The 26,314-nt window shown below is 44.2% G+C and overlaps 1 protein-coding gene and 1 long non-coding RNA gene across 6 annotated transcripts in view; one reads left to right on the forward strand and one right to left on the reverse strand.

Moving 5' to 3' along the window:
* Window positions 1-26,314, reverse strand: part of SLC14A2 (solute carrier family 14 member 2) — a 450,031-nt gene that overhangs the window by 154,492 nt on the left and 269,225 nt on the right. The gene's annotated exons all lie outside the window — the stretch shown is intronic.
* LOC309639479 overlaps window positions 3,640-26,314 on the forward strand; it is a 37,806-nt gene continuing 15,131 nt past the window's right edge. The window contains exons 1-2 of one of the 2 annotated variants that reach the window (XR_014251676.1): window positions 3,640-10,304; window positions 13,163-16,590. This is a non-coding gene — a long non-coding RNA (uncharacterized lncRNA). Of the gene's footprint in view, window positions 16,591-26,314 lie in introns of both variants that reach the window. The other variant, XR_014251675.1, reaches the window with a different exon arrangement.

The following is a 26,314-nucleotide window of genomic DNA, read 5'->3' on the forward strand; positions in this document are numbered from 1 at the left end:
ACTCCCAGAAAAACATTTTTCTATAAAGATCTAACTCATTGTACATGCAGAGATTTTTGGGGTTTTTTTGTGTGGGGGGGTATAATTGACATTAATATTATATTAGTTTCAGGTGTACAGCATCATCATTTGATATTTGTATATATTGCAAAATGATCTCATTAAGTCTAGTTAACATTCATCACCACATATAGTTACAGAATTATTTTCTTGTGATGAGACATTTTAAGACCTCCTCTCTTAGCAATTTTCAAATATGCTACACAGTATTATTAACTATAGTCACCATGCTGTATGTTGCCTCTCATGACATTTATTTTACAACTGGAAGTTTGTGCCTTCACCCATTTCACTCATGAAGAGTTTATTCCATAAATTGTAATTGAAAAGAATAGAAAGAAATGCAATTTTAAGTGCACTTAATCAGTCATTCAAAAGGTATTAATATAGTCCTTAGTACTATGAAAAAGCACTATGCCAGGCACTGTGAGGGGTACAGGGGTATGGTCAAGGGATGCCTATTGACCCATGACCTGAACCACACATCACCCTAGTTCTCTATCAGGTGATCTGTCAACAATCAAGTGTAGTATGTTCATTTTTTTGAAACGAGTTTTTGAGATCTCAGTTGGAGCTTTTCACTTACTAGGGACTCAATGCCTATTTGACGACGGGCTTCACTTCTCACAACCACGTCTCTATTATCCACACTGATGGCGGGAGGAGAGCCAGGTGGAGCCTAGCAGGGCTGAATGGCTCATTCCAAGACTATGGTTAAAACATCGTTTAGTCTCCATAGACATCACAACTATGGTTCCTAACCCCTAGGAACTTAAACCAAGCAGTATGTATAAGGCATGTACATTGGCCCAAAGAGCTCTAAGCATGCCGCAGGTGTGGTTTCCGGCACGTGAAGGGAGCAGTGGCTGCCAGCTCCTATCCACATATGCAAAGATCTGCTAAAGCCCAGAGGAGCTGGGGTGGGGGGTGTAGCTTGATGCCACTGCCAGGTGCCTGGTGGCACCAGAATGTTAGTTCCTAGCTCAGGACTCCACCTGACTCTGGCCTCATTCAGAGACTCACCTTAGGGCAGAGCCCAAAGTATTCTAACAGCTGTGGGGCTTTCAGACCATAGGCCCCTGAGGCCAGCTGGTCCCTGAGCAACAGCATGGTGGGGTTTCTCTGCACCCTTAGATTAATTTCCTAGAGTCATTAGCCAGGAGATATTTGGCTTGGCATCTTTTTGATTCCCAAGCATCAAGTTGTGGCTTATAAGCTTATTTCTTCCTTGTCTTCACCTCTATCCATTACCCCAATTAGTTCTCTGCCAGGGACTCTTCCCCAATGTACGGGAGGAAAAAGAATTTTCCCTCTACCCTTCTAGGGTTCTTGGCTGACTCACCCTTGTAATAAAAGACATTAACAGGAGAAAAACAAAGTTTAATAACATGTATACCTCCTATGTATATGGGAGATACCAGGAAACCTGAGTAACTGTCTGAAAAGGTCACCACCTTAAATAACATCCTCAGCTAAAGACAAAAGATGCTGGGGTGGGGTGGGGTGGGGGAGGGAAGGGCCAGTTATGGGAGGTTACCAAGGAAAGGCACAGTAAACGAGGGTAAGGTTGTAATGCAGATATAAGTCTCTGTGTTCTCCATTGATAAAGAGTTTCTGGACATTTAGAATCTCTTTCCCTTCCTGGGAGGGACAGGAGACACCCATACAAATGAAGATTTCCTGTACAAATATAAATGTTTCTTACAAAGGGGCAACTTCTACTTGGTTTTCAGAGCTTCTCCTGTGGCTGTCTTTTTTAAAAAAATAATCAGGGCTTCCCTGGTGGCGCAGTGGTTGGGAATCTGCCTGCCAATGCAGGGGATGCGTGTTCGAGCCCTGGTCTGGGAGGATCCCACGTGCCGTGGAGCAGCTGGGCCCGTGAGCCACAATTGCTGAGCCTGCGTGTCTGGAGCCTGTGCTCCGCAACAAGAGAGGCCGCAATAGTGAGAGACCCGCACACTGTGATGAAGAGTGGCCCCCACTTGCCGCAACTAGAGAAAGCCCTTGCACAGAGAAACGAAGACCCAACACAGCCATAAATAAATAAATAAAATTAAAAAAAAAAGATGTAAAAAAAAATCAGCTCAAGATAATCCTTATGCGAAAGAGACATATTTTGGGGTGTCATATTCTGTTTCCCTTCACCAGCAACAGCAAGCAGTGAATTATGTGTCTGGGATTCCCGCTGGGGTGTGAGCGAGTGAGGGGTGTGTGTCTGTGGGTGTATACACTTCCGTGAGTGGTACGTGTGGTCATGGGGGTGTGGAAGTGGGAGAGGATGATCCAAGTTCAGAACTAACACTGGGGACTCCGCGGACGGGCAGATAATTTCCCGAGTGCTGTGTCCAGCCTTGGAGTATTCCATCTCCTACAAGAAGCGATCAAATGGAACTGTGCCTGGTTCAGGGGTTAGCTAATCTGCAAGGGAGATTGTTGTAGTCTGAGCCCCACCTTGCTTTTTCTCGCCTTCGTGGATTCAGTTCATTTATACATGGATTCAGTTGCTTGTTAGTGTGTCCTGCAGTGCTTCCCTAAGGATATAACTCTGCAGATGGACGACATTTTTTATTTTCTTAATATTATTCTTAGCTTTTTGGAGAAGAGTTTTTAATGATTATTCCTCCTGGTATTATTTTAGTTTCCAATTACAATGTGGTATACTCTAGCACACTGTTATTTTGTAAATGAGTGTATATACTTATTGTAAATTGATTCCCTGAACAGGCCCCAAACGTTTGCATTTAGATTGTGTATTATATTACTTGCATGCCACCAGGCTGGCCCACAGCCAGCTGGGGCTCTCAGCCTGCCAGAAGCAGGGTGGACCATCTCATTTTCCCTGACACCTGTGCAAACCAGCTTGCCTGCCTTCGGCTGTGCTCTCCAGGGAGAAAGAGCTAAGGTGGCACTCTGTTGAGGAGGTGTCCAGAAACCTGAGATCCACCTAGTCTTTTTTCGTAAGAAAAGAACTAGAAAAAATTTCAACTCCAGTCCCCAAGACTATCCATCTTTTTGTGAAAACACAAAGGAAGGTGAGCTCTGGTCACAAGGTCTTAATCCCTTACCATCAGTGGTGAGTTCAGACAGCATCAACTTGAACCACTTCTCTCTGAAGCTTTTCCTGGGGGCCCAGGCCAATTAGAGTCCCTTCTGCTGGGTTCTCCCTATTATTACTCCATCCCAGCAGTTATAGGGCTGTGCTACTTACTAATATGTCTATTTCACCTCCAGACTGCAAAAGTGGGCAGGAGTCTTTCCAACAGTAATCTTGGTGTCTAGACCTGTACTTGACAGCTAAATAGATTGAATGAATGAACACATGACTGAGTACAAACGCTATCACAGAGGAGTTATGCTGCAGTTTAACACTGGGTACATGCAAAAAATGGGTGTATAATTTTTTTGAAGGATTATAATCAATTAAAAAAATCACAGTATTTAATAAAGTAGGAAAACTTAAGTGTGTAGCCCATGGTGAACAGGGATCCAATTTGTATCACCTGTGGAATGAAATGGAGCATCTCAAAGATGTCTCAGAAATGCTGTGGTAACCCAGAGCTGTTATCTATGCTTTGGAGTAGAAAGCAGATAGAATCTAGTTGTTGTGTTCATTATTATTATTATTTTAGAGTTAAGATATCTACTTTAAGATGTCAAAGTTGACACACGATTAATTTGGACCTTCCAATTCAATGATCTTCTACAACAGTTGCAATAAATCACGTTACTCTTATAGCAGTTGTCCTGCTGAGCAGGTTGCTTGTTTTCTGCTCTCTGTAACCAGTGAACTTATATTTTTTGCACCTCTGTGAACCTAACTAATATTCCCTCCGAAGGAAAAGAGGGATTAAAGTCTTCAGTAGAAAGTCCCAAATCCCAAAGGAAGAATTTCAGGCACCAGTCCAGAGGCGAGAAAGCTCTGAGAGGGAAGGTCAGGGTATAGAGTTCCTTGAGTCCCAGGATTTACAACTCCTAGCCAAGAACTGGTGGCTGCCTTCACGTCAGGGTGAAACCGGCTCTGGCCACAATAAAGTCTGTCAAAAGCAGCTAATTGGCAAGTTGGGTCACAGCTTAGATGTTTAGGTAATGCTAGCCTGGGGTTTAATGCCACGATTAAAAGAATAAAAAGCCCTCCTGCTGAGAAGCCTTTTGGCTACTTCAGAGCCTTTAATTCCCATCAGAAAATGCCATGTCACTTCCAAGGGTTACTGCACAGGCTTGCTTTGGAGACTTAAAGGCGTAATTATCTATGGGGAGAGTCAAGGCTGAGGTCAGTCTGGCTGGGGGTGGGCCTGCCCTTTGTGCAGATATTGGAATGTCTCAGAATCCCAGCCAGGGCCGTGTCTCAGGAGAAGTTACTTTCGGAGGTCATTTTGTCTGCCCTGCTGCTGACTCAGGCGGCCTTCCCCAAGCTAACTGGAGTCGAATGAATTCGTGGGAAAAGCTCTGTTGTCACCATTAAGCTCACCAAGTGGAACTGGGCCCTGAGCCCACTGTGTCCTTTGGTGACTTGTCCACTCTCCCTGAACAGTAAGTCCCATGAGAGCAGGGACCTGCCTGTCTTGTTCTCTGCATCCCCGCACCAGGTCTTAGATGCCCGAGTGAGGACAGCGGGGGGAGCCGTGGCCCCCTCTCTGTAATGCACTCTCCCTTCTCTTCTCAATGGACCGCCCATCCTTCAAGGCGAGACTCAGCTGCCACCCCTCTATGAAGCTTTCTCTTCTCACAACTAGCCCTCCCTGGTCTCTTCCTTCTCAGGGTGCTGTGTGCCTTGGTGCCCCCAACCTTACTTTAACCTCCTTGGTTAATCTCGGAGCAGTGTGAGATCCCTGGAGCCACCGACTCTGTCTTACATCCCTTCTTTGTACTTTGCAGTATGCAGCACATGTCTTTCACAGGACAGAAACTCAATAAGGAGAAGAAACCTACTGCCCTATAGGGGGAAAGGACCGTCAAGATCAACTAGCCCAATGGGTTTCTAATATTTTGTCTTTAAAAAGCAAAGAGAACATTTTGTTTTTTTCAAATGAACTATTATGACGCTTCCCCTGCCCCTGTGTAAAACAGATGAGAAACAAGCTTCCTTGATTGAGGAGAGAAGGGAGGATTGGATACCCCAACTGTGATCTTTTTTTCCCCCACTCTGCTCCCTGAGGCAGCATCTGAAAAGTCATTGATCTGTTCAGACCCTTCATTTTACAAATGAGGATGCTGAGGGCCAGAGAAAAGAGACCTCACCAGGTTCACACTTATTTTAGTGGCAAATCTGGGAGGAAAACCAAGGTCTCCAAGGTATTATCTGAGTGACCTTTCCTTTTTATGTCATTGTCAGACTTTTGGCTGAAAGAAAGAGAAAGGAAGGAAGGAAGGAAGGAAGGAAGGAAGGAAAGTAGTGGGGAGAGGGAAAGGAAATAAAGAAAAAAATGGAAATTCAGTACATTCTGCATGAGTTTAATGTTCTCCTCACTAGCCCCAGCCTTGTACTCAGTATAGCAAACTCTCTTTCAATTCCAGAAAGTTGAAATGTTAAGTTTTGTAAAGACAATCTCCAGAAAGGGGATTTAGGGGAAAATACCAATGATTAACTCAATTACTGATTACTGTTAGAATTTCACACTACTTATCCACTTAGAATTTTTACAGTGAGGCATTCCTACAGTTACCAGGTAGTTTGGGTGTTGGAGCTTCTCATCCTTAGATAACTTAAAGGAGAGGAGCGTAGAGCGTGCCCTGCGTCATTTCCAAGAACAGTCTATCAAATCCTTCTTCCTCTGGGTCCTGTTTCCTGTGATGTGCAGTTTTTTGACCCCAATAATCTCATCCACTTGCGCCTTGGCCCAGGCCTCCCTCCAATCCTGGCCTGTCTGCAGTCAACCTGTGGTGAGCTGTGGAGGACCCCCGAGTGTGGACTGGGATGTTCCTGCTCTGTTTCTTCCTTCTGTTTTCACCCCTCCTTGACTCTACTTGTCCTCCATCCCGCAGTCTAATTCATAAGGAAAAAAGGCTTGGAAAGATTAAAGGACCCTCCCAAGGCCAACCTGGTTAGTAAGTACTAATCAAGCTTAGTACTCAGGTCTCTGGATACCAACTTTGCACTCGGTCCACACTCTCCATAATCACCCCTTAAAATTGATTTTAACTTAGTGATGACTTAGGTATGACAGGGCAGTTACTTTAATCATAGTATCCAGAATCTGTAGCTGTATTAAGAGCACTTGAAAAGTCTTCTATTTTCAATCAATCATTCATTCTTTACACCAATATTTATTGACAAATTAATTAGTGCTGGGCACTGTCGTGGTGCCAAGCACACACCACAAACTACTTTAGCACACCTGGGCATGGAATGCTCTCCTTTTCCAACAACAGGTTCCCCCACCTACCCCAGGAGAAAGCCATCAAGATGCTTCATGAGGTTCTTATGGTTTTCATATTGGGTTTCAGGAGAATCACTGAATCTGATGCTTGCCTTTCTATTTTTGATAAGTTGGGGAACAGAGGAAAGAAGGTAGTCATGATAAGTAGGAATAAATCCATTTTTTTAATATATTAATGAACATTTTAATGGATATTAATGGATATATTAGTAACTACCTCAGTGCCATATAAGCAATAGGAAGTGTGTGGTAGTTACTTCATGGGTGAGTTTCCACATAAATCTTGAGAGCATGGGTTGGGTTTATTTAATCTTTGTATCTCTCATGAAATCTTGCACTGTGCATCATAGATGTGCAATAAAATGTGCTGATCAATAGGTATGATTCCCAGTCTCACCATTTGCTCAACAAGTAGTATAGGTCAGGTCTACCCTAGAACTCTCACCTAAGGTATATACAACACTTTTCTAACAAGGCAAGTTCATCTACAAGGCCAGATTTACATTTTATCAGAGTAGATATCTACCTCCATGATATCATCCTTGGGGAAATCTTTTCTTCCTTCTGTGGCTGATGCTATTAGTCCAATTAGAACCAGATGAAACTACTAGCTGCAGGGCAGAAGGAGGAGAGACCCAAAAGGTTACAGTTTCTTACCACTCTGGGCAAGGGGGTGGAGATGTTCTTTTAGTCTGTGGGGTCCCCAAGGAAATTGGGTCCATCCTCAACTCGTCAAGGGAGAAACTTCTTCCATCATGGGTCTGAGTAGGGACAGTGAGAATGTTATGGACCAGATGAATATCTCATTCTTTCATACCAGCCCAGAGATATGCCTTTGTGTCCCTACTCTTTATGAGGCCACAGTCCTGACTGTGCAAACCCAACTTTTATTGAGAATGCTCAGACAACTGGGGCCAGCTAATATAGACCAAAGTCACGCATCTGTTCTTTACATATACAAAGGTAAGATCTAAACACTCTTACCCTTCAACCTTTGCATTTGGGGCTAAATTCAAACTGCTGTTATTGTAATTAAATGTATCACAGTCAACTTTGTGTTTGAATCCTGTAGACCCTAACTAATTTGGAGGATAGTACTGTGATGCAAAGAAAGGAAGTGTCATTACACAATGGTATTACAAAATGTGCTCTGTCCCCAGTACATTTACATCCCCTCCCCATATATCTTATCAATACAACGATGCTAGAAATGTCTTTATCAGAGATTTAGTGATAGGGCTTAAAGATTCATCAGGGAAAGAGAATATAATGATTTATGTTCCCATTGGAGGTTAAATAATGGGGTTGAAAGTTTTTCCTGGAGCAGACTTTGATCCAGAGACACAGGAGAGAGTCAGAAGTGAAGGTCTGTATGTAAGATCAGGACGTGCCTTAGATGGAGTTTGTAATTGAGACCAAGTGTTTGTTAACAGCTGACTCCGCTGACCTCTACAGTGGGCCCATGATATACATTCAGGATATCACTGCACTCAGGCCATTGTTGGGCGCCTCTCAGACTGGGGACCACACAGGTTAATGGTAAATTTCTGGGCCCCATCTACACTGAAGTTTGGTCAGCAGAGACCCTCAAAGAATCACTTGCTCTGATCACATCTCAGAGCACACAGATGCTTGGTAATGGATTTACCTAAAAGTTGCTGACAGAAAAGTACTTGGACCTGCTGTGGGCTAGACACGGTCCTCAATGTTGAGAAATGATGTCTGGGAATTTTCCTGTGCCTCCCCACCCTTGCAGCCCACCACCCACTCCAGTAATGGCCTTGTGATCTCATCCTCTGAGACAAACTCTGAAGGCAGAGTGAGCCTGATGTATGTAAATCTTGTGCCCGAGCCAGACTCTCTCAGAGAGGCTGCCCTGAAGAAAATCTATTGCCCTAATCAATTACCAAACTTCCAAATGAAATAGATGGTTCTCTCTTGCTGGAAGACTATCAAGTCATCATTTTTCATGGTAATGAGTAATAGTACAGAGGACGAATTGCATTTTCTCTGTGGCATTGGACGAAGTGTTCCAGTAAGCAGGGCGTGGCCAGGAAAGCTGGGAGTTACCTGCCAAAATGATGGAAAGGTGTCTGGAAACCTCTCTCGCTCCTAAACTGCACTCCAACAAATTTCTCTTGTCTGTTTGGTATGGATCAGGCAGTTTGCTGGGTGTGGGAGGCATAAAATAAGAAAGGACTCTTCATTCTGGCCAGGAAATTACCTCATGTGGCTTTGCTCCCCTGTTCTCCACTCTTTCCATGCTGGTTCAGTTCACCCCAATTCCTGAGCTACACCTCATGAGGGTAAGAACTCATTTGGGAGCCTCACCTCCATCATTTGATGGGGACTGGAATTAGTCTGTTGCCCAGGGATGCTCCATGGGCACTGGTCTACAGTCTCCAAGCATTTCTCATTTTCCAGAAATGGGCTCCCATACAGGCACGCTGGCTCCTGCCTCAGTTTACCCGCCTCTGAGTTCCTGTTTGGACTTGGAACAGCATCTCAGACTTTGGTCTGCTTTGCTGGGCCCTTGCTAAGCAATTTTTCCTGAGAGCTGAGGGCCTGTTTTTCTCCCTATGGCTTCCTATGAGGTCCTGCCATGAGTACCCTGATGAGTCAGTGTCTTGATGCCACAGCCCATCTGTCTTCAAACACTTCTTGTCTCCTGGGCATTTCCCACAGTGGTGCTTTGCCCACTAAAGTGGACCCTCTGAATACAGACAGAGGCCCAACCCCTGTGTGATATCATCACACCCGCTGGGATCTCTATCTTCTTCCAAGGCAGTGCTTTTGATAAAAGATCCCTCTCAGGGGGCAGTACTTGACACAAATGGGAGAATTTTTATTGGGAAAATTTTGGGACACTTGGGTTAGTTCCCCCTTCCTTTCCCACCTAATTCCAACTTCCTTCTCCCTCAAGCACATATGCTGAGATCTCAGCTTGTCCTGTAAGCTCTTCTTGGTTATGGCACCTGGTGCCTCCTGTTGGTCAAATTCTGGATGGAGAGACATCTAGAAATTTAACAGATAAATATGAACCACTGTGATGAGGCAATGATAAAGGCGTGAATAAAGGGCCATGGGATCAAGCACAGGAAGTAGAGGATGGGGCCAGGATGTTGTAAAGAAAATATTTGAAGTGGGCCTTAAAAGAGGGGTAGGGGTTGATTTGAGGGACAAGGGTCTTCTAGGGAAAAGTTACCCTGAAAAGATCCACCACTATGAGTGATGTATAAGAATCTGAAAAAGAAGTTTTAAACTGCTATATAAATTTAAGAATCTCAGAGATCCACTGCCCCCAGTATAGTTCCTGCCCCTATCTAAGAGCTATAACCTAAGTAAGGAGAAAAATTCCTCACATAGTAAAGAGTTAAATAATAATGTAAGGTCATACATGGTAAAGTGCTCCCTTGGACTTAAAAAAGTACCAAGATGCATCAAGTGCCAAACTCGCTGGCCCAGGTAATGCACCCTGGGAAGGCTGGAAAAAGAGCGGGTCTGTTGGCTTAGAGTGACTCAGTAATCAATTAAGGGGAGTTAATACATGAGCTGAGAAGAGGGACCTTTCTGCTATCTGTAGAATCATTTGGTGTGGGTGGCTGTCTTTTTGACCTTTGCCCTGCAGAGGACTCTATTGGATTTCCAGGAGAGAAGGCAAAAATAAAGAAGTCTTATTAAAAATAACAGGAATGGTGCCTGTGTGTGAGTGAGTGTGTCTAACCAGGCAGCCAGCTCCAAGCGCTGGCTGGTGAAGAGGTGTCCTGATGCCACAGCTGGGGAGTGGCCTTTGCAAATGACAGCTGTGAATGCTGCTGAGCTGTGCAAGGAGGATGAGGAAGAGCTAGGGAGCTGTCATCTTTCCAAGTAAGTTTCTTCTTTGACTTCAGGGGATCGTTTGGTTGCTCTGAGAGGGGCTTTGCGCCTTTTGATGCCTCTGTCCTCGTGGAGCAGACACTTGAGTGTGGGGAGCACAGCTGAATGCCTCTTCATTCTGTAGCTGGTTGGAGCACTGGCCACTTTCTGCAGGCAGGCAAAGGGGAATGTGACACTGTGATATTCCATGAAAGAGTGGGCCAGGCTGCTCTCTGGTCGACATGGCAACATGTTTCAGCACGCCATTGGTTTCGGTCAGGAGCAGGGAGCTTGAAGGGGCCTGGGAGTGTGGGAGAGCTTGGCCATCAATTCCATACTCATCTCATTTTCCTCCAAGCCTATGCTAAGTACAGTGTGTGTGTGTGTGTGTGTGTGTGTGTGTGTGTGTCGGGTGCAGGTGCAGAGCACAAGATAAACCACTGGAATCAGGGTTCAAATTCCAACTCTGTGAGCTGCAGGATCTTAAGAAGTTTACTTAATCTCACAGAGACTTGCTTTTCTACCCTATAATGTGGGAATTTTAATGACCACTATAAAACACAGAACTGTGTCAGGTTTAAATGTGAGAATAATTGTAAACAACACTATTCCTATAAGAAGCCCTCAGAAATGCTCTCCCCCATGCTCCCTAGTTTTACAGATAAGACCCTGAGGCTCAGAGGGGTCAAGTGTCTTGTCTTTGTCATCAAAGAGGAGAGTGAGGTGGGAACATGAGAGAGGAGGTGGGTTGGGCTCTGTCCCCAGCTGGTTGTGGGGTTCTGGGTACCCTCCTCTCAGATCTCAGTCTCCCTCTCTGTTAAGGGCAGATCAGATCCTCTTTAAGGTTCCCCTATCCCTGTCCTGAATTGAAGGAGCATTGTTCATTTCTCCAGCCAGTGACCCACAATGCTCTGTGCTCCAGGAGAAGCAACCGCATGGGCTCCCGAGTCAGACTCCTCCACTAACAGAATTTATCTCAACAGAACTTCTCAAGGCTTCAGGCCCCTACACCTCCTGTGAGAACAATTTAAGTGAGGCAGGGGTGAGGGCCCACAGAATGCAGAGTCATGGCCATTGGAGCAGCAGATGGCCGACATGACATAACTCGGCCTTCCGCTCTTCACTATCCCATCCTGTCCAGTTTATTTCTCCTTCCCTGTCCCCTCAGTGACCTCAAATCAGTCACAACCTTATCTTGGCTTTCCTGTAAATGTCTTTTCCTCTTTTTAAAAAAAGTTTTAAAACCTTGATCTCCTCCATGCTAATAAACTACAATTGAGGCTTACCATGACGAGGGTAGCGGGTTTCTCTGAAAACTATATTTGTGTCTTTGTAACAGAAAGAGACAGATAGTGAGAGAGGAAAACACAGAAAGGAGGCTTGTGGAGAATGAGGGAGAGAGGGACAGACAGGTCTTGGAGGAGATGACAGAGATGAATTTAGGCAGAGACAGAGAGGTTGGTCCATCTCCTTTCGTGTACCTGTCTAGAAAGAGAGATGTGATAGAAACTACCAAGTCTGCAGATGAGTTGGGTAAGACCGGGAAAGGTATTCCATGAAGGGGCATGTGGAGTCTTCATTTTTCTTCTTGTTCATTTCAAAGAGATTTCAAGGTGATTGGCTACACTGGAGGCTCCAGGATAGAAAGAGCATCATCTGCAATCCCATGGCCAGGCCCAAGGGTCCTCCATCCCAGCATTTTGCCTTGGAAGAACCTAAAGGCAACAATTTGGAGGATGCAGGCTTTGCTATCCATGAAATCAACTCAAAGATCATCTGTGATCCCCAAATATCCCCACATTTTGTGACTCTGTTTACATTTTTACATGTTTATGTCTTCTTTTCACAGCTAGATTGTAAATTTCCTGAGGACAGGTGTTTTTTTATGAGCATGATTTTTGAACTTAAGAGCCCTTAATAAAGTCTTGTTGAATTACTGAGTCCGTATCTTCAGATAGCTTTCTGTGGTCTATATGAATGGATGGATGCTGTAAGTTTGAATCGGACTCACCAAGTAAACAGTGTCTATTTCTAGAGGAAAACTTTATATGTGGATAGATACCCATAAGTAGGCTGGCAAGCAAAGGAAAGATGAAGGCACTGCCTTTGAGGAACTTAGGATCCTCTCCCAAAACCTGAGAGAGAGACTGGAAAGTCACACCAAGAACATAGATGAGGACCAGCCTGTCAACAGTCAACACAGAAGGCTCAAGAGGTCAGCCTACCCAAATCAATTTTCCATGGAGTTGTGATGCCTCTGTTGATGATGTTGGGTATTGGTCTTTCTGAAAAATATTCCAGTCTTTCTTACCTTTGAGAAAAGCAGGGTATGCTGAATCTGTTTTAAGCTTGTATTATAGGTTCAGCATGGTACCTGGAAGGCTTTTGTTTGTGCAAGGATGTTTGCCCCTGTGCCAGATGGCCCCAGATTGCCATGTTTTTCTAATTGATTATTCTTCTTGCCTTTTCTTACTGTTCTTATTTATTCTTGTTGTATGTTTCTGCTTCCTTATTTTATACATACTCAAATGAGGGAGAGCCAAGGGGAAGCTCTCACCACTTCTGTCAACTAGCCAACTTTTATTCATTTCTCAGGTAGCTTAAAATTCTCTTCCTCTGGGAAGATTGCCAAGCTCCTCAAACTGAGGTAGGACTCTGTGTACATTCTTGACTAAAACTCCTACCACTCTGAACATAGTTACACAGTCAATGGTCTGTTTCCACCACCTGATTGCAGCTCAGCTCACTGCTGGCCAAGGCTGTACTCATCACTGACTCTTCAGTGCCCTGGACACTGGTAGGTGTACAGTGAGTGCTTCCTTAATGCGTGGATATGTGTGGGTAGATGGGCAGCCCAATCTTTCCTATAGGGCAGAATACGTCTTGGTGCTGGGACCCTGGCTGTGGGGCAGAGTGACCAAAGGCTGACTTCGGGTGAGTGGGGTGGTGGTGCTCCCGTGGTCCTCTCTGCTCCCCCCCAGCCACTTCCCCACCATCACCGCTCATGCAAGCCCTTCGCATTCACTGCTCCTGCCCTGGTCTCTCATGCTCTCTCTGCTCCTCTCCTTTACCAATCTGTGCCTGAGCTCAGAGACTGCCTCCTCTGTGGGGCCTTCCTTGGCTGGCTCTACCGCACTTGAACTTGCTTCTCTTCTGATCCGTGATGCCCTTTATAGTCTGCTTTTCAAGGTGGGCACTCGGGCTTACAATGTCATCATCCTCTGTGTTTATAACCTCTCTCTTTTACACAAAACAATACTAGAGCCATGGGAGATCATAGATATGTCCTGTCTACTTCCTGCAATGGACAGACTAGGATACTGAGGCCCAGGTGCCTTATGTGGCCTCCCTGAGGGGGCACAGCAGATTACGGAGGAAAAGTCAGGCCCCCTAACTTCAAGTCCAAAGCCAATTCCAGCTCATTACAATTCATTCTTAGAATTTTACACACCATGTCACCTTAGCCCAGGGTTGCTTTAACAAATTACTACAAACTTGATGCCTTAAAACAATAGAAATTAATTCTCTCACAGTTCTGGAAGGTAGAAGTCCAAAATCAAGATGTTGGTGGGGTCATGCTCCCTCTCAAGGCTCTAGGGGCACATCTCTTGCCTCTGCTAGAATCTGATGGCTCCTGGCACTCCTTGGCTTGTGGCAGCCTAACTCCAATCTCTGCCTCTGTCTTCACATGGCCTTTATCCCTTTCTGTCATTTGCTTTTCTGTCTCCTCCATCATTGGATTTAGGATTCACCCTGGTCCAGATGATTTATTCTCAGGATCCTTACCTTAATTACATCTACAGAGACCTTTGTTCCAAATAAGTTCACATTCTGGGGTTACCAGTGAACACATCTTTGGGAATGGGGGCACTGTTCAACCCACTGCCGCTCAGTATGCAGCAAAAACACAGTGCACACTGATTATGGACTGTCGAGTGTATGACCAGACCAGTTAACCCACTACAGGAAGGCTCCATGAATTTTGATGGGGAGAAGAAAGGCAGCCTTTCTGAGTGAAGTGCAGTGTCTCAGTGGTTGGTGTGCACAAGGCTTGGGGGAGACTTGGAGATGGTGACCTCAGCTAGTGTCTGAGTCAAGCTGGGAGGAACACCCCATGGGAACGGTGAGAGAGGCCCCACAGAGACCAGGGCTCCTGCTGGGAGGCTGAAGGATCTTCTGGTGAGAGTGCGGAGAGCCAGGCCTCTCTCCCCCAAACCTCTATTTTCCCAGAAAGGTGATTTTCTGTTCTTAGCCTGGCCTTCCCCACCCCAAATTCTGCCGAGAGAAACAGAGGACAGACGGGGTGAAGGCAAGTGCCCAGTCACATGTCCCCATCGGCTACTAGGGAAGAAAATGAGAGAGGAGGCAATGCTAGGTTTCGCGTCCTGCCTCCTGTGAAACACGCAGGCGGGTCTGTACACAAACACCGGCTCAAACAAATAAACCAAACCTGGCCAAAAGCAACAGAAAAGGCAACAGACGCTTCCAATTAAAACGTCAGCCTCTCCCGAGAAGGCGAGTTCTCACGTGGTGTGGGTGCTCAGGGCCGGGGACTACTGGAAGGGACCACATATGGAAATCTGTTTGCACTACTCCATGTCCCAGATGCCACGTGAGACACTGGCCTGACCTTGCAATTAACACGTTGGCTGTTTCTGGGGTGTGGTATGCGGATGCAGGGAGAAAGCAGAAAGTTGTGAAACAGAGCGATTGTTCCCAGTGAGTCCTAGAGGAAGCAAGAGACCCAGGGACATCTCAGGGATTATTACCCTGTAAGCTTCCTCACTTCCATCTTCTTTTGTTTTGACCTCCATTTCCTCGTGTTCTTCAACATTGTTATGGAAGGAAAATCAGTTTACAGGAATAACAGGCAGTCTTAGTGGGAAAAGGCTATCAGAGGGTGCATGTGGGGCGATGAAGGGTCAGCCGGCCCCCCCGCCCCGTGCTTTAGTGGTGATGGTCAGGGGGACTAAACAGTGGACACACAATGGACCGTGTAAATGGTGTAGCCTCCCCCACCCTGCTGTTCTCCTAAAGCCTTAATAAACTTATTCTTTTCAAATTGGCTTTGCTCTTTGCTGGTTGCAGGTCCTAATTCTCCTGTCTTCCCAGGGTAGTTTTGCTTTGCTTTTCCCCAAACTGTTTCTAGCCCTAGCTGGGTAAGGACTAAGAAAACCAATGAAAGAGGCAAGGAAACAAAATAGCAGAGAAGCAGAAAGGAAACAATGTTCTTTCCAAAATTTCACCATCTCCTCAAACCAACAGGGAGCGTGGGTTTGAAAGGGTGTCTTATTCTGATAAATGAATCTCCTTCTTCTCCTAATTATTTTTATTATCATCACTACTATCATAAAATCCACATTTGATAGCTAAAGATCCAGCTAGAGTAATGTCCACAGACAGGAAGAACAATGGAGAAATTAATGAACTGTATACTCATTTGCGTTTCTGTAGGGAAAGATGATAATTTGTTGGTTTTAATAAGCTCCTGGATCAAGTTGCTACCGAGGCCAGCCCTGCTAGGTCCTGGTACCCACTGGGTACTGCAAGATGTGACACTCAAATATTTTTATGTGAACTAAACACAGTTCCATTTCTTAATGGTCATTATTACTAACTAGATAAGAGAAAGACCTATTCGCATAAAACAAACAAATGATTAGTTTTGACAACAGAAGCTTAAACAGGACGTTAATTAGCAGCCATAGAGATGGGCAGGTCCTGGATGGGAACAATTATGCAGACAAACCCACAGTATGGCTACAATGTGCCAGGGTCCCATCCCTCACCATATGGCTGCAGTCTGGCGAATGGCTCGTTGGCAGTTCATTACCATATCACTTGGAACTCAGGAGTGAATGGTTTATGATTCGCCAATTCATTATGCTATCCTTGGTACCTCAAGGGGACCCTCAGGGCTTGCCTCCCCTGTTCTGTTATTTTAAGGACATATGACAGGGAAGGAACAGCCCTCCCTTACCCAGCTGCTTCAAAGTACTGTTTGCTGGAAAGTTTGCTGGAATCAAGATAGAACCTTTCAAAAGAAAATAAACAAGCAAAACATCCCTGCAGTCATGAACTGTAGCCACAGCTGGAACCTTTGGAATGTTCCAGGAGATGAAAACAAAGATTTCCTCCTTCTTCCCCTGCATCCTACTGAGGATGCATCAGCCAACCCTGTGAGCACATTTTAGCTATGGCAAGAGTGTGACCAGAGAGAAATAAGGACTAAGGACCATTAGACCAGGAGACAGGAAGTGGTTGTTCTTGAAGGGGCCCTGTTACCAACTAACTTCGGGTAAGTCAGCTTGATCCTTGATCCTTAGCTTCAGAACCTGCAAAATGGACACAACCTTTTCTGTCTTACTTCCCAGTCTTTCCAGTGGTATGGGGAGCATCATGAGAGAAGGGTTTTTGATGGAGAAAACTATACTGAAACCATAAGGCTGATTACACTGCAGCAGAACAGCAGGTGAGCTATCAGAGAAATTTCTTTTCAAATCATTAGCACAGGTGGCAAGGAAGAAAAGGACCCAGCCTCTCTCACTAGATCTACTACTGATGGAGTCCACCCACTTCTGTAATGTAGCATTTTAACTGGAGTTGCCAAGAAAGAGTGCATGGGATTTTGTATAAGGGAAAGAAGTGGAGGTAAGGCCTAACAACTGACTATAAAGAATACATTTTGTAGAGAGCCTGACATAGTAGCAGGAATACCTATTGAGTCAGAGAAACATTGAGACAGGAGGATTATAGCAAAAAACAACCCAAAATAGAGGAACGGAAGAGGGAAGGAGGATACACAAAACACAGAGTTAGTCACATTAGTGTGATCTGCTAAGCACTTGGCTGGGGGGATGTGGCATTGCAAAAGGGACGCCCCCTCAGCCAGGGCAGAGCTGCAGGGCGATTCTATCGTGGGTAATGTGTGTAACATGGAGACGCCCTTTGTAGAGCTTGTGCTGTGAAATCCACTGCAGCCTTACCTCAATCTTACAAAACCTACCTCTAAGTAATAATCCCAGGGCCAAGACAAGGGTCTCAATATCCTAAAAAACATATACAGCACTCTCAGATGTCACAAGCACTACCATGCCCCTTCATCATAAATCAGACCTAAAAGAATCATGCTTGCTACAATCAACAGTAATTACACATTTAATTATCTCAATTTTGTTTTCTTCTTAGAATTCCAAGGGGCTCTGGGGAAAACTTTCCATGGCCCAGGTCTCTGGTGAGAGCTGTCCAGGGAACTTTAAAATGATGCTTTCTTCTTCTTGTGATAAATGTCCCTGTAGCAAGCAGTAAGCATTAAAAAAAGAAAAGATTTTATTAATTATTCTTGAAAAAAAAAAAACAGGTTCTTCTCAGAATCTTGTGGTTTTAAGGAAACAGTGCCTAGAAAATCCAGAGCCTCGGGTCTAGGTTCTTGGTCTGACACTGACTCATGGTGCAATCTTGAGCGTGTCAGTTAACTTCTTTAGGCCTCCGCCCTCTCATCTATTATGCAAAGTGACTGTAAGTTACACTGTATTACACTGATCAGATGATCAGAATGTTTGTTGGATCATAATCTGATAGATCCAAATGATTGCAGAGATCCAGAGTTGTGCCTTTGCTTTATGGCTGTTGAAGAATGGATTTGGTACTTTCAGCTGCATCACTTCATCATCCCACCCATGATTCAATATTGTTGTCTTTATTGATGGTATATGGCAATTCAGTGACCTTTGTTAACAATGTAAACCTAGGTATGAAATTGTTCCTATGGGAAAGGGATGTATTTTAGGGTTCATCCTCCAGGTCTGGGGAGCCCAACCACACACCTACAGTATGCCAGGTGCTCTGCTAGGCTCTGGGTACAAGGATGAGAAAGCACAGGGCCTGCCCTGGGGGGAGGTGGGGGGGAGGTTAGACCCATAAACAGGTCATATCAGTACAAGATGGTAAGTGAAACAATAGACTGTCAGAGAGTTTCTCAAAGGATTTTTTCCCCAATGCAAGTTTTTTTCACCTGCCCTGGAAACAACTGGGGAGTTTGTTAAAATGTACATTTTGGCCTCACTTCTGCCCCCCAGATCTGAATCTTCGGGATAGAACTTGGGAATCTGCCTATTTAAGAAGCCCTCTAGGGTCTTCTGCCTGAAACAAAAGTCCCTTATGTGAAGAGTTAGTTTTGGGAACTCACAGAAGGATTGCACAGCATCCTGCCTTTATGAACCACGTATTTGAGCTCTGTGCTTTTCTAGGTTCTATGGGAAATCCAATAACATTTAAGGTAGAATCTGTTCCCTCTAGGATCTTACAGCCTATACTTTTCTCTAGAGCCATAAAACCAGGATGTCATGTTCAGGGATGAGGGCACAAAGCAGAGTTGGAGCTCAGCCAGCTGCAACGACGTGCCAGCTTCCTCCCTATGACTCTCCTTTCCCCAGGGCAGAAGCCACTTGACCCACCACAGGGAGACTTAGCTTTGCCCAAGACTCTGGGATCACTCCAATTCTAGAAGGTGTTAAGCAGCCCTTGTCACTGCCAGTCCTGCTCTGACCTTGCAACTTATTATCGAACCTTGGCTGCATTCTGGGCTCCTGCTTCATCCTTACCAAGTGTCCTGGAACCTCTGCATCCCTCTCTCTTCTGTATCTATGCCAGGGACATGTCCTTCACCTACAGCTCTGTGAATGGAGGCAATGCCAATTTCTCTACCTGGCTATGGTAAAGCAGAAGACAAAGCATTTTCACAAATATCGTTGCATTTGAACTACACAGCAACTTACATGTTTCCCAGAGAGATAATGTTATGTTCATTTTATACATAAGTTTTAGGGACTTAGTTAAGTTCACACGGTTGGTAAGTGACAGGCCCAAGTCTCAGATTGGAATCTTCTTACTCAACTATTTTACGTGTCTATCACAGAATAATCAAAGGCCCTTTATCGGGGAATATCTTTGGATGGGACACGACTGGAGAGTCACTCTTTGTCTTTTTCTGGGTGTGTGCAGAGCTTGGAATGGCCTCTGACACCTCTGGTGAGCCCGTTTGCTAGAGTAGAAATGGCCTGGCATTTGGAGTCCCTCTGTTCCTTACTCTATGTGTAATCCTGGGTGAGTTTTAGCCTTTATGACCCTCAGGTTCTTTGCTGGTAAAATGGGACAATAAACCCCATACCACAGGGTATTGTTGAGTAGATTGAATGAAATAATGACCTTGGCTCAATAAATATTATCTTCCCTCCCATTTCTTTATTCTCCACTCCCTATATATGGAGCCCAAGCCATTCGTCTCTCCTCACCACTGCAATGAAGGGCCAGTTTCATACCTGCCACGTCCAGACGACCATTGAGAAATGCTACTTGTGTCATTCAACCCTCACAGTGACCTGACTTGTCCTCACCAGATAATAGCTGATCCCACTCCTCCCACAGTGCCATGAAAATCCCATCTCTTTCTGAAACTGGATAGAACCTGGTGAAAAGGCAGAGATAGACCCACTTAAACTTGCTAGTTTTTCTGCCTCTGTCCCTGAGCCTTACCACTCTGAACCTCAGCTGGCACAGCAGAGCACGGAAGAAAGGGTTGTGAACAAGGAAGTCACAATGATTCCAGCCACCGTGCTCTTTCTTGGGGAGTTGCAAACCTGTGCACACCTACCAGAGGTTACAAATACTCATAAATCAGGGTGAACCTAGGATTTCAGGTAAGAATGTATTTTATAGTAACCCAGCATACCAATGAGACACTAGTGTTCCTTGGGGTGGGTTCAAATATAGGCCAAGTGGCCAGGAGGAGTGATTATTTCTACAAAGGATAATCTGTTTCACATGCTATATTCTTTCTCTCCGTGCCCCTTTTTTAAAAATAATAAGTAGCTAATTATTATCAATGTATTTGCTGCTTCTTATAATTACATTATCCATGATTAACTCACTGGAGTCTAATTTGATTCCGGAGTTATTTCATAGGAACACTCCATCATTGGGCACGGTGGGACTCTTGTGAACACAGCCTCATTCTGTTGGGCTCTTGGAGCTCAATTAATGCACATGGAGAGGGACAAAAAAGAGGATAAGAAACTACAGGCGCCTCAGTCTTGCTGAGTTGTAAAGTCCCTCCACATTCATATTTCATTTGATACTCATACTAGCTCTACAAGGTAGCTAGAATAGCTATTATCATCTCTAGTTTACAAACTGGGAAATGGATGCAGGTCAAATCATAACATGGAGCTCAAGATAAGATTAAAACCCATGTCGATATCCAGCTGGTAAACCTTAAGAATATTAATGATTTTAATGGCAATCAGTTTTATGTTTTGAAGTTTGCCAAATGTTGTCAGATTCCTGATCTCATTTGATCTTTACAACAACCCTTTGTGGCAGAGTAGAAATAACACCCATTTTTGCAGAGGAGGTAATTTTGGTTTAGAGAAGTGACTTGCTCAAGCTCTTAAGGTATGAAAATGGGAATGAGAACCCTGGGCCCCTGCCTTATGATAACGGGTTTTGTACCATTATAGCACCACTGAATCCAAGAGCTTACTAGAAACATGTGGTTTAAAAGCAACATGGAAAAGCCACATGATATCATAATTACATTTCTATAAAAGTATATTCTCTGGGACAGAGGCTCTTAATTTAAGGAGTCCGTGAGCCTCCCCTGAGATAATATTTATATAGGTATAAGTATATGCATATGCATGAGTATGTATATATAAACCATATTTTGGGGAGAAACTTTAAAACTTCCATCAGATTCTCTAAAGAGTGTGTGACCCCATAACACCCAGTGAGTTAAATGATTCTCGTCTCATCTCCACCAATGGATGACTGAGGTTGTGGTGGGGACACTTGGGACTGGGAAGGAGGTTAGAAGGCTTCAGAGGGGGCCAAGGAACAAAGTCACGTAGGCCAAAGGAGGCAAATATTCTAACATGTGGGGTCCAGGCAATGGCTAAACAGTGACAAATGCTGCTGACACCAAAGGCTTGCACAAGTTGGCAAAGCATCTGGCGGTTAGAGAAGTTTCTGTGGAACTGTGGGACCAGAAAGCCGATGGGCAGGCATTAAAGAAGAAAATGGAGAAGAGGAAGGAAATACAGTGAGCATGGACGCACTTCTTTAAAATCTGGATTAAGGAAAGTGGAGCCAGGGAACGCTAATTTGCAGGGAAGCAGGACCAAGGAAAGTTCTCTCTTTTTTTTTTTCCTCCTTAAAAATGGGAGATGATGTGTTTGTCGAAGAGATCAGCTGAGAAAGAAAGAGCCTAGGAAGGAGGGGGTGAATCCTGAGCTGAGATGGAGTGTTAACTTCAGAATAGATTTGAGACTCTCCTACAGCAGGAGTGGTGATGGGAGGGAGAGGTGAAGATACAGTGCAAGTGTTAAGAGTCTTGTGAGTTTCTTGCCAATTTCATCTGCAGCACCACTTATGGCACTTTCAGCAAGCAGTGAGCTATGCCATTCAGCCGGGCTGCTTCCTGTCACCTCCAGGCACAAGCCTCTTGGCTCTGGGCATCTGGCAGCTTCTCACTGCCTTTCCCAGCCTGTTCTGAGTCTCTCCATTTCCCAGCTTCAGGCACTGACCCTGTCCAGGGGCTCCTCCTGCTGTTCCTTGAGGCCTCTCCTTGAGCCCCCAACTTCACAGAATTCTCTTGGGGGTGACTTCAGTAGTAAAATACAGAAATGTACTTGGGCAATGGTTTTCTTTGCTGTTGATTTGTATGATTGCTAAACCTTTTAGAAAACTTGAACTACAGATGTATCACTTTATCGTTACAAAATAGATTATATTTGGCAATTTCTGTATAAAGCTTTCTTTCTGGGCATTAGATAGGCATGGACTTCCAGATTGCTTCTATGGGTTGGGCAAAAGTAAAAAGAAAAACCAGAGACAAAAGAATAGGGACGGGACCTGCACCTCTGGGAGGGAGCTGTGAAGGTGGAAAAGTTTCCACACACTAGGAAGCCCCTTCGCTGCGGAGATGGGCAGTGGGTGGTGGTGGGGAGCTTGGGAGCCACGGAGGAGAGCGCAGCAACAGGGGTGCGGATGGCAAAGCGGAGAGATTCCTGCAAAGAGGATCGGAGCCGATCAGCACTCACCAGCCTGAGAGGCTTGTCTGCTCACCCGCCGGGGCAGGTGGGGGCTGGGAGCTGAGGCTCGAGCTTCGGAGGTCAGATCCCAGGGAAAGGATTGGGGTTGGCAGTGTGAACACAGCCTGAAGGGGGCTAGTGCACCACAGCTAGCCGGGAGGGAGTCCAGGAAAAAGTCTGGACCTGCCTAAGAGACAAGAGACCATTGTTTCAAGGGGCGCGAGGAGAGGGGATTCAGAGCACCACCTAAACAAGCTCCAGAGATGGGCGTGAGCCACGGCTCTCAGAGTGGACACCAGAGATGGGCATGAAACGCTAAGGCTGCTGCTGCAGCCACCAAGAAGCCTGTGTGCGAGCACAGGTCACTCTCCACACCTCCTCTCTCAGGAGCCTGTGCAGCCCGCCACTGCCAGAGTCCCGTGATCCAGGGACAACTTCCCAGGGAGAACACACGGCACGCTTCAGGCTGTCGCAACGTCACACTGGCCTCTGCCATGGCAGGCTCACCCTGCATTCTGTACCCCTCCATCCCCCCACCCTGAGTGAGCCAGAGCCCCCTCATCAGCCGCTCCTTTAACCCCCTCCTGTCTAGGTGAAGAACAGATGCCAGAGGGTGACCTACATTCAGAGGTGGGTCCAAATCCAAAGCTGAACCCCAGGAGCTGTGCGAACAAAGAAGAGAAAGGGAAATCTCTCCCAGAAGCCTCAGGAGCAGCAGATTAAATCCCCACAATCAACTTGATGTACCCTACATCTGTGGAATAGCTGAATAGACAATGAATCATCCCAAAATTGAGGCAGTGGACTTTGAGAGCAACAGTAGACTTGGTGTTTGCTGTATGAGACTAAGTAGTTTCTGATTTTTATGTTTATCTTAGTATACTTTTTAGCACTTCTTATCATTGGTGGATTTGTTTATTGGTTTGGTTGCTCTCTTCTCTTTTTTTTAATACTTTTTTATTTTAATAAGATTTTTTATATTTAATTTTAATAACTTTATTTATTTTATTTTAATTTATTTTATTTTACTTTTTCTTTCCTTTTTTTCTCCCTTTCTTCTGAGCCATGTGGCTGGTGGGGTCTTGGTGCTCCAGCCAGGTGTCAGGCCTGAGCCTTTGAGGTGTGAGAGCTGAGTTCAGGACATTGGACCACCAGAGACCTCCTGGCCCCACGCAATATCAGTTGGCAAGAGCTCTCCCAGAGATCTCTGTCTCAACGCTAAGACCCAGCTCCACTCAATGACCAGCAAGCTCCAGTACTGGACACCCTATGCCAAACAACTAGCAAGACAGGAACACAACCCCACCCATTAGCACAGAGGCTGCCTAAAATAATAATAAGTTCACAGACACCCCCAAACACACCACCAGACGCGGTCCTGCCCACCAGAAAGACAAGATCCAGCCTCATCCACCAGAACACAGGCACTAGTCCCCTCCACCAGGAAGCCTACACAACCCACTGAACCAACCTTAGCCACTGGGGGCAGACACCAAAAACAACAGGAGCTACAAACCAGCAGACTGTGAAAAGGAGACCCCAAACACAGTAACTTAAGCAAAATGAGAAGACAGAGAAATTCGCAGCAGATGAAGGAGCAAAGTAAAACCCCAGCAGACCAAACAAATGAAGAGAAAATAGGCAGTCTACATGAAAAAGAATTCAGAGTAATGATAGTAAAGATGATCCAAAATCTTGGAAATAGAATGCAGAAAATACAAGAAACGTTTAACAAGGACCTAGAGGAACAAACAAGCAAACAAACAATAACAAACAACACAATAAATGAAATTAAAAATTCTTTAGAAAAAATCAGTAACAGAATAAATGAGGCAGAAGAACAGATAAGTGACCTGAAAGATAAAATAGTGGAAATAACTACCACAGAGAAGAATAAAGAAAAAAGAATGAAAAGAATTGAGGACAGTCTCAGAGACCTCTGGGACAATATTAAATGCACCAACCTTTGAATTATAGGGGTCCCAGAAGGAGAAGAGAAAAAGAAAGGGATGGAGAAAATATTTGAAGAGATTATAGCTAAAAACTTCCCTAATATCAGAAAGGAAATAATCAAGTCCAGGAAGCTCAGAGAGTCCCATACAGGATATATCCAAGGAGAAACATGCCAAGACACATATTAATCAAACTAGCAAAAATTAAATACAAAGAAAAAATATTAAAAGCAGCAAGGGAAAAGTAAATAGTAACATACAAGGGAATCCCCATAAGGTTAACAGCTGATCTTTCAGTAGAAACTCTGCAAGCCAGAAGGGAGTGACAGGACATATTTAAAGTGATGAAAGGGAAAAACTTACAACCAAGATTACTCTACCCAACAAGGATCTCATTCAGATTTGAAGGAGAAATTAAAACCTTTACAGACAAGCAAAATCAAAGACAATTCAGCACTACCAAACCAGCTTTACAACAAATGCTAAAGGAACTTCTCTAGGCAGGAAACACAAGAGAAGGAAAAGACCTACAATAACAAACCCAAATCAATTAAGAAAATAGTAATAGGAACATACATATCGATAATTACCTTAAATGTAAATGGATTAAATGCTCCAACCAAAAGACACAGACTGGCTGAATGAATACAAAAACAAGACCCATATATATGCTGTTTACAAGGGACCCACTTCAGACCTAGGGACACATACAAACTGAAAGTGAGGGGATGGAAAAAAATATTCCATGCAAATGGAAATCAAAAGAAAGCTGGAGTAGCAATTCTCATATCAGACAAAATAGACTTTAAAATAAAGACTATTATACGAGACAAAGAAGAACACTACATAATGATCAAGGGATCAATCCAAGAAGAAGATATAATAATTGTAAATATTTATGCACGCAACAGAGGAGCACTTCAATACATGAGGCAAATGCTAACAGCCATAAAAGGTGAAATCAACAGTAACACAATAATAGTAGGGAACTTTAATGCCTCACTTTCTCCAATGGACAGATCATCCAAAATGAAAATAAATAAGGACACACAAGCTTTAAATGGCACATTAAACAAGATGGACTTAATTTATATTTATAGGACATTCCATCCAAAAACAACAGAATACACATTCTTCTCAAGTGCTCATGGAACATTCTCTAGGATAGATCATACCTTGGGTCACAAATCAAGCCTTGGTAAATTTAAGAAAATTGAAATCATATCAGGTGTCTTTTCCAACCACAACTCTATGAGACTAGATATCAATTACAGGAAAAAAAAAACTGGAAAAAATACAAACACACGGTGGGTAAACAATACACTACTAAATAACCAAGAGATCACTGAAGAAATCAAAGAGGAAATAAAAAAATACCTAGAAACAAATGACAATGAAAAAACGACAACCCAAAACCTATGGGATGCAGCAAAAACAGTTCTAAGATGGAAGTTTATAGCAATACAATTGTACCTCAAGAAACAAGAAAAATCTCACATGAACAACCTAACCTTACACTTAAACTAGAGAAAGAAGAAAAAAAAGCCAAAGTTAGCAGAAGGAAAGAAATCATAAAAATCAGATCAGAAATAAATGAAAAAGAAATGAAGGAAACAATAGCAAAGATCAATAAAACTAAAAGCTGGTTCTTTGAGAAGATAAACAAAATTGATAAACCATTATCCAGACTCATCAAGAAAAAAAGGGAAAAAACTCAAGTCAATAGAATTAGAAATGAAAAAGGAGAAGTAACAACTGACACTGCAGAAATACAAAGGATCATGAGAGATTACTACAAGCAACTATATGCCAATAAAATAGACAACCTGGAAGAAATGGACAAATTCTTAGAAAAGCACAATCTTCTGAGACTGAACCAGGAAGAAATAGAAAATATAAACAGACCAATCACAAGCACTGAAATGAAACTGTGATTAAAAATCTTCCAACAAACAAAAGCTCAGGACCAGATGACTTCACA

Source organism: Balaenoptera physalus (genome assembly GCF_965194825.1).
Source record: "Balaenoptera physalus genome assembly, chromosome: 12".
In the NCBI taxonomy this organism is placed as follows: Eukaryota; Metazoa; Chordata; class Mammalia; order Artiodactyla; family Balaenopteridae; genus Balaenoptera; species Balaenoptera physalus.